Source organism: Mus musculus, chromosome 18 (genome assembly GCF_000001635.26).
Source record: "Mus musculus strain C57BL/6J chromosome 18, GRCm38.p6 C57BL/6J".
NCBI lineage: Eukaryota > Metazoa > Chordata > Mammalia > Rodentia > Muridae > Mus > Mus musculus.
Window position 1 is genome coordinate 7,332,221 of NC_000084.6, and position 15,166 is coordinate 7,347,386.

General features: G+C 40.6%; 1 long non-coding RNA gene across 1 annotated transcript; it reads right to left on the minus strand.

Moving 5' to 3' along the window:
- Nucleotides 1-224: 224 nt before the first annotated feature.
- On the minus strand, nt 225-14,518 carry Gm34979. Its single transcript, XR_877174.3, has 2 exons — nt 4,030-14,518; nt 225-3,744 (listed from the first exon to the last, which is right to left on the minus strand). It is a non-coding gene; the product is annotated as a predicted gene, 34979 (long non-coding RNA).
- Between the last annotated feature and the right edge of the window lie 648 nt (nt 14,519-15,166).

Genomic DNA, 15,166 nt, shown 5'->3' on the forward strand with positions numbered 1-15,166 from the left:
GATGCACCAGGCTGACACCAGCATAGTGAAAGAGATGAAGGGCATGATTTCTGGTCCACCCCAAGGTTTGTCTGTCAGCTTCCCCAAAGATGTCTAAACTTAGTAAAGCTGGAATGTTCATCTCTGTAATTGATCCTACATCTTATAGCAACAAATGTGTAAGTTATAATAACTACTGTTTCTATTATCCTAGTTCATATGTCCTGAAAGTAATCACACAATTATATGTTTAAAACCCTTTAATCATCTATGCTGAACATTGGCAAGCAGCCACTTCTAAGACAAATTTACATCCTGATGTTAAACAATCAGTGTATTCTTGGCAGTATGTTAACAGAGGGTCTACTCAGTTCTGTAACTTTGTTTGATAAATAATTGATTCTGTTCTTAAGTCAGTGCATAGAAAGGTCAATAGATGGCAAATTCAGTAAGGAAAACTACATTTTTGGAAAACACAATTGGAAGAAAATATAGTTTTTCTTTTTCATGTAGACTTGCACAATCAGATTGAATTTTTCATGTTCTGCTGCCTATTAAAAATGAACCCAGTGTGCTCAAAATTTACTAAGATACTTCTGTCTGAGAAAGGTGGAAGAGCAGATAGTCGCATTAATCTTTACAAATACTAAAAAGTGACATGAAGACTGGGTGTGGTGGTACACCTTTAATTCCAGCACTTGGAGGTGAGTCAGGCAGATTTCTGGGAGCACAAGGCCAGCCATGGCAACACAGTGAGATCCCAGCTCAAGAAAGGAAAACTGACACGGATAGTGCTGAAGAGTCTGTCATACTCTTGTCCTTTGAGCACATCCTGTGAGAGAGACAGAGTTTCAGTTCTGAGAGCAAGAGCCTGGCAAGCTCTACAAACAAAAGTCTATGCCTACTTCCAGCAACAATGACATTTGTGAGTAAAAGTGAAAATTTGAATATAAAAGGTTCAATTCTTCATCTTGTAATTCTGCTTATTAGTATGCACACCCCATTAATGTCAAATTTATAAAGCATGATGAAAAATTATGCACATATCATGATTTACTTGAATGATATAAAAATATGGGTTAAGAATGGGATGGCAGGACTTAGGGGTGGCTCAGTGAGTAGAGCACTAAGCACAGGGACCAGAGTTCAGAACCGACACAAATGCCATGAGCCCGGCAGACTGCTTATCATCCCAGAGGTCTTGAGTCAGAGATGGCATCCCCAGTGCCAGCCAGCCAGGTAGAGTAGTTGAACCTGTGAGCTTTAGGCTCAGTGGGAGATTCAGCCTCAGTATCCAAAGGGTGAGTGATGGAGGAAGACAGACAACTCTGACCTCGGGCCTCTGTATACATGAGCACCAGTGCACATACACACTCACCTTCACACGTACAAACATGCATAAACACAGACATACACAACACATGTACACATTCCTGCAAATAAAAAGGATGCCCATTCTATATGCTAAACATTGTGCTGCACTAAACACAGTACAATTCACAGTCTGTTTCTGCCCTTCAAAAAATAAGTAATGACCAATGGGCAGCGACCTACAGTTTGGCAGAAGAGAAGCTCGGCATCACCTCACAGTGAGAATCAGCTCATGCTGATCTCTCTTCCAGAACACTGTATGCCCTTACTTGCCAGCAAAACTATTCCTATGTCCTTTACCTGTTCTCATATATCTCCATGGCTTCCAGTCTTAACGACAATGTTAAATAACCAAGTTGCATAATTCCAAACTCTAAAGGGGAACAGTGATAATTGTATAAGCATTATTTAAGTCTGTGTGACTATAAACTAGAATATTCCAAGATCATAGTAAGGCTCATCAACATGTAGCACCTATATGCCCTTGAAATTCCTATGCAAGAAAGTCATCACATACAGATTGCTAAGACATCTCATCAAATAAAAATACCTGTAGATATCATGATGCAGAGTCTTTGTTAGCACAAAATCTGTAAACACCTCAAATAGGCACTAATATACCACTGCTTTAGAGAAATACTTACTATTCATGTGATGGAATAGTATACCACCATTTAAAGATGGGAAAGTGAGAATACTTACTCAGAAAGTTTTCCAATTATATGTAAATATTCTAAGTCAAGATATTGAAGCAAAGATGATCCCCTAAACCAAGTCCCCCAAAAGAGAAGAAAACATTGTGTGAGGGAATGTGGCTGGCCCATGTTACAGCTGATCTCCAGTGTACCCCAGTACTCAGGCTTGGGAGATCCAAAAACCTTAGAGATCTAATTCTTCTAGACCTAGTGGCACAGCTTCCTTATCCTTTCTTGGGACAATATGCTGGTGGTCCTCATGGCTGAGTTCCCCATCATAGTGAGCAGGCACAGAAGCCTGGAGAGGCAGCTTAGGTTGCCCATTGTCAGGAGGCCCACTTGCTACTCACATGGAGAGGCTTGTGGCCAGGAACCAGGGCAGATCTGGGCCTGCCACATAGAAGGGTCTGGAGAATTCTCCCTCATTGTGCAGTTGCCACTGCTTTAGCAGGCCCTTTGCACCCCTGCTATGTGCAGAGAGGCCAGATGGATCTGAATTCTCCGAGTTCCCTGCAAGCATGTGACCTGTGAGCTTCAGTTTCTTTCATTACATCCCATCATGATGCAGAGGCAGCAGCCCTCTGCTCTAACAAACAGCACCTGGACTTTCTAGTCCTGTTTCCTTCTGAAGCAATTGAAAACACTTTAATACAAAAGATTTATGACAACTTTTCTATTTTCCCATTTTATATGTCTGCTAAATTTCATTTTTTTAACACATTATAGAGAAAGGCACTGGTGGAATCTCAATGTCTAGAAATGTTAAGTTCTCTGTAAAAAGAAGGCCACTCAAATCTTGTTAAACTGATACTGTATTCACGGTGCCTTTTAATGCCCACATTCATTCCAAGGGGCTTATAAAATGAAATCATCAAAAAGCTCCCAGCTGCACAAGTCTTTTGAAACTTTTCTGTCGTAACAGAGTCTGCCTTACACATTACAAAAACATGTGAGGGGCTTAAAGATACTTTAACAAAAAGACCAGAAAGGGAGCATATCCAGGTGGCTTTTTAAGTGTGGAACATAATAAAATGGGGTTTGAAAAACATCATGCCAAGATACAGTAACTAGAAAACAAGAAATCTCATTTACAAGCTGAAGTGTAACTTCAAGTCATAAACAGGAGCAATGTTGAAAATGTGAGGAAAATAATAACAAACACGCTTATTAAGTATGGGGCAGACAATAACTTTCAGCAAGATACCAGCAGGTAGCCACACAGTTCAACTCTTCCTTCTGCAGTCCTTGAATTCCTGCTTCATAAGTCAGGATCCAATCCCGGAACAGGAGCCATGAGTATTTAATGAGGGCCTGCTGCAGGAAACTTCACACATCTGACATACTCAACAGCAAACAGGGAGTCAGAGATTTACAGTTCCAGAAAGCCACTGCTCCATCAGAGTCAGGATACCAAGACCAAGGGCATCAGTGGGGTATCAGATGAGATAGATTCAGCATGAGCCAGATAAAGAGTAGGAGAAAGAAAACCCTAGCTTCTCCCACCTTCTTGCCTCCATGTTGCACCAGCAACTGACTGTGTCATTCTCAGCTGTGACTATCTCAGCAGGGTTGGAGAGGGGGGTGAACAAATAGCTCCCAGGATGAGCAGGACCAGGGCTGTTAGGTTAACAGATGCAAGTTATGTTCTGCTGTGATCCGCTGGGAGGAGTCTATGTCTTACTGTAATTCATCCACTGGCCTATGGGCACAGAAAATTTACAACATCAGAGGCAGAATAAATGGAAGTCCAGCTGGGCCACTGTTGATAGCATCAGCCTGGGAGGGGCACTAAAAGATCAGCGGGGCATTAAAACATCTGTATTTGAAATGCCCCAAATAGAAATTAAAAAAAAAAACAATAATATATTTCTCAAAATTTCTCTAAGGAAGAAGACAGGCGGGTTGCCTTATTGAGAGGTTTAATTTTTCAAATTTGTATTTTGTATCTGCATGGGTGTACATATGTGTGTATGTGGTAACTCACCTGTCTTATGCTTACAGAGGTCAGAGGGCATTGAATTCCCCTGCAACTGTAGTCATAGATAGTTATGAACTGCATGGGGGTGCTGGGAATTGAACATTGGTCCTTGGAAGAGCAACTACAGCTCTTAACTTCTGAGCCATTTCTCCAGCCCTGGGTTGAACTTTTAAATTCACTTTTAGATATCATCTCCTGCCAGACTCCCTGCAAAAAGGTTGCTCTTTTTATCTGCTTAGAAACAAAGAGAAAACAAAATTCCATCAGTAAAGGAAATTTATTGGCTCATATCATTGAAACTCATGAGTTAGAGCAAGCTCCAATACTGATCCATGGTCCAGTGAAGTCAGCAAAGCCTCTCCTTACCTCACACTGGTGAGATGGCTCCTGGGAGGGGATGAGAATGGCCCTTTCATCAACACTAGATATTGAGTCTCGTCAATACTAATTTGACAGCTTTATGACTTCTCTGCAAATACAGATGTAGCCTGTCTCCCATTTGTCTTGTCATTAATGTGTGACCTAAGGTGTTAGGATGGATGAGCAGTGGGGACGCAGACCTGAGTCATTGGCTGTTACAGCAATTCCTGCTTCCTGCTTCCTCTGGCTTCAGCTTAGTTTGTGAAGTAATTGAGCATTTTCAGTGTTGTAAGTCTCCTGCTGATTGGATGTCCAGGCCAGTGGCCAATCAACAAAAAGCTCTCTCAAGACAGAAATAAAAACTACTTCTTCAACATAGTAGGGCCACCTGTTAGTCAAAATGATTCCAAAAGAAATGTAAAAGGATAAAAAATTATTAGAAAATACTTTAATTCATCTACTGTTCAATAATACAATTTTATATGAATCCAAAGTCTTCTTTAAATATTTTTTCACATCAGGGCATGTGAGATTTTCAGTTTCTTTTTTTTCCTACCGTTTATTGTATTTAATATTACTTTAAAAGTTTTGTGTATGTGTGTGTGTGTGGTGTATCCATATTTGTGCACACATACCATGGTGCCTGTGTATAAATCAGAGGACAGCTTGTGGGAATCAATTCTCTGCTTCCATTCTGTGGGTTCCTAAGCTTGGTCTCACTCAGATCATGAGGCTTTCACCTGTTAAGCCACCTTGCTGCCTTCTCTATAATTGTATTTTTGCAGTGAGTGGGACCAAACCTAGGGCCTCTTGCATGCTTGTCAAGCACTCTACAACTAAGCCACATCCCAAGGCCCTCTTTGTGTACATTATAGCACAGGGTGAGAATTTAAGAGTGTATGAAATATATGATATGAATCATTTTACATTTTTATGATTTCCCCTAATTTTTATAGTAAGTTAAGGGAAGCACCCATGATCAAAGCCATGATGAGGACTGTGGGCTCCCTCGTGGGTTACAGAAGAGCCCTGTATGCAGTGGCCAAGCATACAAGTCCAGCATAGACTGGTTAGGACAGCAATCACTGTGTTGTTTTCTGTGCCTCCAGGAAAGTAGCTTATAGTCTAATTTGTATTCCTCATAGAAACCTTGACTAAAGGTCACAAGATGTTTTCACAAACTCCCAAATTCTGATTGTTTTCCAGCTGCTTTATTATGATAGCCTTGGCAAATATGTGATCAAAGTCTCAAAATAAAATTTCAAAAGGTTTTTTTTTTGTTTGTTTTTTTTGTTTTTTGTTTTGCTAAACCATACAACAGCTTCAGACAGAGAAGAAGCAGGCCAGCTTCCACTGTCACATTGCCCGTGAAATGGTGCTGTGAGCTACATAGGCTTCATCCAGACATCTCAAACCACCTTGCAGTCAATATATGTGGACACCAGTACTGTACCCTCCTATGATTATGGATATAGAATGTAGAATTCTGGGCCAAATACAAGCTATAAGAACTATAGTTACAGCTATGGCAATAGTCAGCACAACGCTCCCAACTATGGTTTCTAATGTAGGATCAACCCGTACTGCAAGGGGGCATGTACAGCTTAGGAGGCGAGATAAGACTCCTAAGAGTCTAACTCAAGGACTTTCCTGAGTGAGCATAATCTTGAAATGGTCCAGCTGTAACTGTGATGAGCTTGATATGGAAATAGCCTTTGAGGGCCAGTATGATACGTACCTTGACCACCTGTGCACACATAGTCCTCATACCATTGGTTGAAAGGCTCAGGGCTGGACTTAGGATGCCCCAAACTTCCAGTCAATGGCCTCAGATTGTGGGTGTGTGTATGTGAGAAGACCTAACCAGGGACCCAATGCCACAGTATATGTCTAGTTGCCTCCTGACTTGATTCCTTCTTCTTCTTCCAGAAGAACACCCAGCATAAGTTGCAGGGGTGCTTTCCTGATTGGCTCTTGTTTTGGCTTTCACTTTGACATGGCCTGAAGCAGTGATTCCAAGGCTGTGGAGAAAGGCTGCTGATCAGAAGAGAAGAAAGAGAAAAAGAAGAAAAAGAAGAGAAAGCAAGGAAGATTCAGAAAAGAGGGTCCCAAATGGCCCAGGATTTGAGCTGACTTAACAAACACAAATTGTAAGTCATGTACAAAAGCTGGGAAAAGAAAAATAAAAAGCAGATGGTGGAGAAGATCCACCATGAAAAATTCTCACTGCCAACACTGGACCCTCTATGAAGATAATAGAGCCAGTCACCTTGAAAGCACATCTCCCTAGGAACATGATAAGTAGGTGAGCACCAAGTTCTCAGGCAGACTTTAGACTACTTTCAGGAAGGCCTTAATCATAAGATGAAAAAACCAGAGAGGCCCTGCAAAACTGTGAATGAACTTAATAGTATGTTCGTGTAGGCTAAAAAGAAAGATCTGACCAATAAAAATACTGCAAGATCACAATCAAAATCCCTCCATTCGTATGTAGCTAATATTCGGCTTTACTTTCGTGTGGGTCCTAAATGAACTACTGGAGCAGAGGATATCCCAAAAGCTGTTGCCTGTACGTACATGGAATAATGTTCTACGAGCTGGGCAGCCTTGTCTGGCCTTAGTGAGAGAGGAAGTGCCCAGCCTTGTAGAGACCTGAAGGCCAGGGTGGGGTCCTTACTGCCCAAAGGAGAAGGGGAGAAGGGTTGTGGGAGGGGTCGACTGGTAGGAAAGGAGCAGTGAATGGGATATAACATGAATAAGTAAAAATATTTACATTTTTAAAAAAGAAGAGGTAAAACAAAACAAAATAAAACACACAATAAAACCAAACCAAACCAAAAACTGTAGGTTTGTCATGGCCATCAACAAGTTCATTCCTCAGAAGCTGCAGAGTCATTTTAAAAGAAAAGAACCCTTAACCCAGGGCCCAGAGAAAGATCTGGGCCATGTGAACAATAGCGTCCAGGACAAGAGGACAGGGCAAAGCAGCAGGGTTCACAGAGGGAGCAGAGAGCACATGTACAGTACATGCTGGCATGTACGGCCTCTCTATCCATCCCCACACCTATTCCCCTAGCCTATCCATGCTGGGTGGTACACTAGTGTCACGTCCTTTGCATCCTGGGCTTCCAGATGGAGACCCATGAAGGTGGTGGTGGAGCTGCCCTATAGCCCACGTGCAGGGCAGGCAGGGTCTGTATAGTGAAGCTAGAAGGAACCCTAATAAAGTTTCTTTGTACTTCCTACTCACAATACAGAATCAGTTCTGGTTAACTTGCACTGTGCTCTTAGGCACTCTTGAATTTTAGAATGTATTCTTTGTACTCCTTGTAGACACATATTTTTTCCTGATATAAAAGGCCAGGAGTGCATATGCTCAGAGCTATGGTATTCACGTGTTTGCTTTGAATACTGCAGCTTTTCAGAGTACTTGTACCTTTTTACACACTCATGGGCAATATGGTTTCAGTTTTTTCTCCCACATCCTTGTCAGTGTTCTGGAGCTACTATTGAAACACCGTCAAGCACTGGGCAGCTTGGACAACAGACACTTGCTTCTTGCTGTCCTAGAAGCCAGGAACCAAAACCCATTTGTTGAGTCCTTGGGAAGTGTCTTTTTGGTCTGTAGACAGATCCCTCCATGCTGTTTTCACATGTTGAGAGCATGCTCTTGTTCTCTTTTCTAGTTACTAACGTTCCCAGGATGGCCCAACTCTGAGACTCATTTGAGTCTCCCAAAGCCCCATCTCCAAAGGCCATCCAACTAAGGGTGTGCCTTCAGTCTGAACTTAGAAAGACAGAGTTCACAGGTATCAGCCAGGCCAAGCAGACATTTCCTCTCTTAAGTCCCCTTATCCCAGTTGCCCACAGAGGAAGGATTCTCAGAACCAGTTCTAGGATTTACAGTGTTTAGCAAGTTTTGAAGCCTTTCTAAAAACACAGCTCCCAGAATCCCTGAATCACACTGTGTGGTGGCCCCAGAAGCCAGCAAGATGTGTTTTATCAGGCTCTCTGGCAAATTCAAATACTACTGTCTCATGCAACCACTCCTTGCTGTAATCATAGGCACCTCAGATCTGGGGTTGGAGCCCAGAACACTTTAGTCCGTTGAAGCAAACAGCAGCCTCCATCAAGTTCCCAGAAACCTCCTATTCTTTCAGCTGTTGGAACTGGTTCTTGGTCCAGCTAGTTTGCAACTTCTAATGGAGAAACCATCTGAGAATAAAGCCAGTGTACGGAAGAAAGCCAATGGACAGAACTAAGCCACAGACAACCAAGTCTTGATGGTGTTGCAGGATACCAACACCAGATACCACCTCAAGCCAGATCTGCTCTGGATAATTCAGACAATAATAATCACACCAGGCAGTTTGGCCACAGAATCAGGACACATAAGAACAAAGACAGAGAATCCATATATTAGCCTACACCAGTCAGTGGGGATGACAGTAAATAAAAATAAAGTTACTAAACTATCCAAAAATGTACTCTCTATAGACAATTCTGCTCCTAATTTAAGAAGATTGAGGCTTCTTGAACTCTCAGCACATCTCACACAGAAGAGGGGACTTTCTTGTGCAAGGATTAACACAACTTTGGTGCCCTTCCTATCTCAACATCAGTGCCAAAAGCAGCACTTCTATAGACTACCCAGTGGTCCTGCTTTGCCGTGCCCAGTCCATTTATTTCTTCTCTCACCTTCTCACAAACCACACACCACAGGCAGGAGGGTGGAAACTGAGAAATTCAATATTTCTGAACTCACCTTTCAGAGATGAAAAGGCAGGAGTAGATAAACCAAACAACACATAACTAGAATATAGTCTTGCTAGCACTAGTGGATGCATGTGAGGTGCTGAAAGGCTCCCAGGTTGGAGAGGAGGTTCAATATTCAGCTAGGGAATGGATTTTTAAAAAGAATTAGTTGTTTTGCCTGAAAGCCAAGTCTCTACACTCAATTTTAAAAATTTTTTCAGATAATGTATCTAATTTCTTAAAACTTCATGGAGTACACTGAATTATGAGAAAGGACAACACACTTTGATCAACTTGACCTATCTTAGAAGTCATTACCACAATTCAAATGGCCAGTTGAATCAACCATTTCCACAAGTTCTTTGTGCCCCTTTCTGTCATACCCTACCCTATACCTTGCCTCCGCTGATCTGTCTTCTGGTGATGTAGATTACTTTGAAAATCCTATATGCAGAATCATGCAGCATATTTTCTGTACTATTTTTTGAATTCAGGATAACTGGAATAGAAATAGTAATCCATATTATTGCATGTTTCATTGGTTTATTACCTTCTAATGTGGTATTTTACTCCATGTAATTGGACAGATACTAATTTTTTAGACACTTATGTCAACATCAATTTGGACTATTACAAATAATACTAAGATAAATAGTTGTGTAGAAGTCTTTACATGACCAGGCACTTCCACATGTCATTGGTAAATCCATAAGAATGGAAGGTTGCATGGTATGATGCTTAGGGACCACCAGAATTACTGTCCAGCACCACTTTCCTTTCATATAACAGCAAGATTTCTAATTGTTTCACATCCTTGTTGAAGGTCAGTCTGCACTTTTGACCAGAAAGTATATACAGTAGCATCTCTGTATAGTTTTAATTTGCCTTTCTCTGTTGGCTGATAAAGCTGAATTTCTTTCTGTGCTCTTAGGACAGATGCATTTGTACGTTTCTTCTGTGAAGTGTTCGTTTGAATCTTTGCCCATTTATTATTATCATGACCCTTGGGAGTTTAAACAAGAGAGTGCCTGCAGGGAGAAAGTTGCCAGCTCAGTTCCATCTTGTTTTCTTAGCATCTTACAACTGAGGAGCAGTAAGACCATTGCCTCTATTTGGTGGGTGACCAAGAAGACTGACAAAAGCCTACATTGTTTTGGGGGCTCCTGAGGCCTCCCTGACCTAAGGAGGTCTCCCACACCATTCTGTTCTTCTGTTCTGGTAAAAGGGAGAAATAGAAGGAAGTCCATTAAAAATAAGAACAATAGATATTTTGATTCATAGATGTTCAAGCGACTTCCCTAGAAGGCAATAGTGATTGAATATGTAGTTATTGTACATTGCTCAGCAAGAGTACACAGACATACTACACTGAAGGCTTGAAAGCTACCAGGGGCTTTGCTAGTAGTCATGTTATGCTTCAGAGGGCAAAGGCTTATTTAAGTTCTTGGGGGAAAGAAGTATAATCTTTTGATTTACATGGTCGTGCATTCCTAGGAAATTCAGTAAGTAAGCCAAAATCTCACTTGTGTTATTCTTTCCCAAGTGGCTGGAGCCATTATTTTTTTTCTATCCCTTTAGAAGCATTTAGCTCCATCTTAGTCTTATTCCATAGATTTGGATTGTCTCATTGTTATTTTATGGATACGCTGAAATTTCACTTTATTTCTATGTTTAGTTTTGTCAGCTTGACACAAATCTAGACATATATGAAATGTGGGGAAAAAAAGCCTTGAGGGATTGCCTGCATCAAATTTTCTCTTGGGCATGGCATGTTTATAGGTGTTTTTCCTTTTTTCTTTTCAATTAATTATTTGTGGAAGGGCCTAGCCCACTGTGGGGAATGACACCCCTGCACAGATGGTCCTATTTGGCTCAAGAAAGCTACTTAGCAACATGAAGAGCAAACCAATAAGCTATATTTTCCATGGTGTTTGCCTCAGTGCTTGCTTCCAGATTCCTGAGTTCCTGCTGGCTCTTCTCAAGGATGGAAGCATGAGTTAAATAAACCCTTTCCTCCCAAAGTTGTTTTTGCTCATGGTTTTTGTCACAGCAATAGAAAGCAAACATCTCTGAGAGTTCATCTCCCCAACGTCAGAATGGCTAAAAGAAAACAAATGCTGGACAGGAGGTGGGGAGAGGGACTGTCATTCACTCTTAATGGAATTGCTAAGTGGCATAGCCGCTCTGGAAAGCAGTGTAGAGAATTCTCAAAAAGCTAAAAATAAATTTATCATATGATGCAGCTATACCACTCCTTGGCATATGCCCAAAAGACCCAATATCCTACTCCACAAATACTTGTTAGCTGTGTTCTTGTTGTTCTATTCACAATAGCTTAGGAGATGGACAAAATCTAAATGTCCTTAGCTAATGACTGGGTAATGCAAATGTGGTGCATATACACTATAGAATACTCATCATCTGGCAAGAAAAGCAAAATCATGAAAGCTGCAGATAGATGGATGCAACTAGAACTGAGTGAGGTAATCCAGACCTAGAAGACAAACACTGTATTCTCTCATGTGAGGTTCCTAGTTGCAAATGTTCAGATACTTGGAGAAAGAGCAGAAACTAAAAAAACAAAGGGGGCCATTGGGTGAGTAGGGAAGGAGCTCTAAAAAGAAAAATAACAGGATAGAGTTAATATGAAAGGGGAAAGTGTGGGTTAAGCTTTAATTGGGAAAAATGCAGAAGAAAAGGAGTGACGAACTATAACTAGCAGTCAGGATGTTAGAACAGCCAGAGCTCTGGTCCCCAACCTTCTTAATGCTGCGATTCTTTAACACAGTTTAATAAAGCACTGACCCCCAACCAGAAAATGATTTTTGTTGCCACTTCATAACTGTAATTTTTCTACTATTATGAATTGTAATGTAAATATCTGTATTTTCCAATGGTCTTAGCTGATCCCTATGTAAAAGCTGTTTGATGTACTCTCCAAAGGGGTTGGGACCCACAAGCTGAGAAACACTGTCAGAGAGAATCATATTACTTTATATTTACCTAAAATTACATGTAATACATGTAAGCATTAAACTCATTCTAAATACTTATCACCCTTATACCCACAGGTAAGGTGGCTCCTGCCCCTCATTTTAAAAGCTTCTCATTACAGCTCCAGTTGATTCATCTACAACACAACCCCTATACTTAAGGCTAGAGGAACATTTTGGAAGTTGCAGGGGAGGGGATGGACGGGATTAAAACAGCCAGAAAAACAGAAACTGTAATGAGGTTTGCCTTCTAGAAATGACAGGGAAACTACACTCATGACATTTCAATAGTATGATTACCAATGATACCACCAGTAGACATGCCAACATGCATGTGGGGATGTCATGGGGTCCACCCTTAGATGAAGAGCTATAGGCTAATAAGGACCAGTGAGGGAGGGAGAATTCATTTTCTGCAGGGATAAGCATCCTAATTAGATATCTAATACCAAGTAGTCAGCCCTGAAAATATACATACAAGTAATACTAAACAGACTGAGCACGCTGCATTTATTTTCCTTATACATATACATACGTATTTATGAACACACACACACACACACCACCACCACCACCACCACCACCAACAACAACACCACCACCACCACTACCACCAATTGCTGGCAAAAGAGACCAAAAATGTTAAAGAAGCAAGTACAGGTACATGGGAGGGTTTGGGCGGAGGAAAGGGAAGGGGAAATGATGTAACTATAATCTCAAAAAAAATAAAAAAAATTCAAAATAATAGAAGAGCTGTGATTCCCAAACAATATGGCATTTGTATCACTCAAAGTTTTGAGTTGTCTTCAGAGCTTTGCCTGTGGCTCCTTCACTGATTCTTAAAGAATGGTTTTAAGAGTAAACAAAGGAACAGTGAGTTCAATTCTGATGTCATTGTGCTCCCAGTTCTCTGCTTGCTTCATGTTATTGCCAACCCTCTTCCCATCTTTCTATTCTAGAAACATGCCTGGCTTCCTTTTTGATGTAGCAGAAAATTTGTCACATAGTAAATAATTTTATGCCATTTAACTTTGCTGCAAGAGAGACACATGACTTGCTTCTGTTCTCCCAAGTTATGAGTTTTCTTCTGATTCTTCTTTGTGTTTGAGTTCCACAGGTGCTTTCTTCCAAATTCTTAATAAAAATTTATTTGACTTATTCCCTCTTTCTTCTATTCTCAATTTTTTGAGTGTTTTATAGGTTCTTAATAGCAATATATTTTAATAAGTTACTTGTGTGTATGCTGCAGGTCACATGTGAAGTTAGAGGACAGCACTCAGGAGTCAGTTCTCATCTCCTCCCATGCTGAGGCAGGTCTCTTTGACTCTGCTGTTCTCCTGTAGACCCCATGCTAGATGATCTGAAAATTTCTGGGTCATCTTCCTGTCTCCATTTTCCAACACACATAACACATGCTCTGTTAGAGATTAGTACCACTGCATCCAGCCTCTTTTTTTTTTTATTTTTTTTTATTTTATTTTTTTATTTTATATGTAATTATGTGTATGGGTTTGTGTTTCTGTGTGGAAGTATACAGAATGTAAATTTGACAAAGATGCCCTGGGTCTCGATTTCAGGCATCTGTGGTCCACCTGCTATGGGTCCTCTACAAGAGTACTGCACTCTCCTAAACTTGATCTTAGCCATAAGGCCGAGAAGCTATCAGTGCACTCTCCTAACTGAGCTCTCTCTCCAGCTCCTACTTCCAGCTTTTCAATTTGTTTCATATTAAACACACGTTCATGTGCTTATCACACATGCGTATCAAACTTCCTGGCCCTGAATATTTCCATGTTTAAGTACAATCAATAATCACAATTTACACACTACTATTAGCAGTGTAAAAGGTCAGTGACAGGTATGGTTTGTACAAGGTTGACTTAACTAATGTTTGGCCAGCCTTTTTACTTATAATTTAAGCAACCGATAAAACAAAAAATGCAGCTCTTTTTAAAAGTAAAATCAGAAAGTAATTAAAAAAAAAGCCTAAACTTTGAAGTTTAATTCTTATCCCTAGAGTGGGAGGAGAAAGATTACAAAGATAAATGGAATTCAAATGAATTTTCTTAGTTTGGCTCACCTTTTTAAGTTCTAGGGCATTTTCAAGTTCTCTAATATGCCAGCAGAGGCCATATGACAGCTGAGCAAGTATTGCATATGGATCCTGCTTAGTGCTAGGAGTGCTTTCAGCAGCAGGAACCCAAAAAGGGCTTTGCTCATCACAACACTTAGTGTTATTTAACACAGACTCAATGGTGCTCTGGACTTAGAACTTTCTATTTTCTAGTCAGCCATCCCCACTTACTTGACTGTGAACAAAGTTCAGAATCCCTGTAGGATGGTTAATGTTGTAAACTTATGAGAATCTAGCATTACTTGAGAATAGTGTCTCTGGGTGTATCTGAAGCCTATTTAGATTGTGTTAACAAATATGGAAAAACTCATCTCATTTGTGGGCAGAGTTACTCTACAAGCAGGGTATCCTGGATAGTTTAAGATGTGGAAAGCAAGCTGAACTGAACTAACATGCACAATGTTTTTCCTTTCTCTGCTTTCTGACTCTATGATGAATTGAACACTTGAGCTGTGGACCTATGCTGGTTTTGCCAGGGTGTTTTACCTCAGCCACAGGTAAAGAAATGAAGACACAAGATCCCCTAGTTTCTTACCTGTGAAGTATGAGATAGACAGAGGATCACACAGGCATTCCCTGAAGAACAATACAACTCACATCAGGCAGTGACTACATAGACATATAAGGTGGGTGGTCAAGCATTTAGGCAAGAGGGTTGTAGGAGAAAGAATACTGAGTCAACTAGGGGCATTTCTTTCAAGTTATTAAGTATATCAGAGCTGGTGAATAAAAAAATAAAATGTGATTTGCTCCCTAGTAAGAATTACCTATTAAGTTCAATGTGTTGTGTGATAGAATGCAATGGAGCTTTCAAAATAATAAAGCTCATTGTACTTACTGTGACTCCTGAGTTTACTACACAGAGAGGTAAATAATTTTGACCTAGTTTTAACTGTGATAT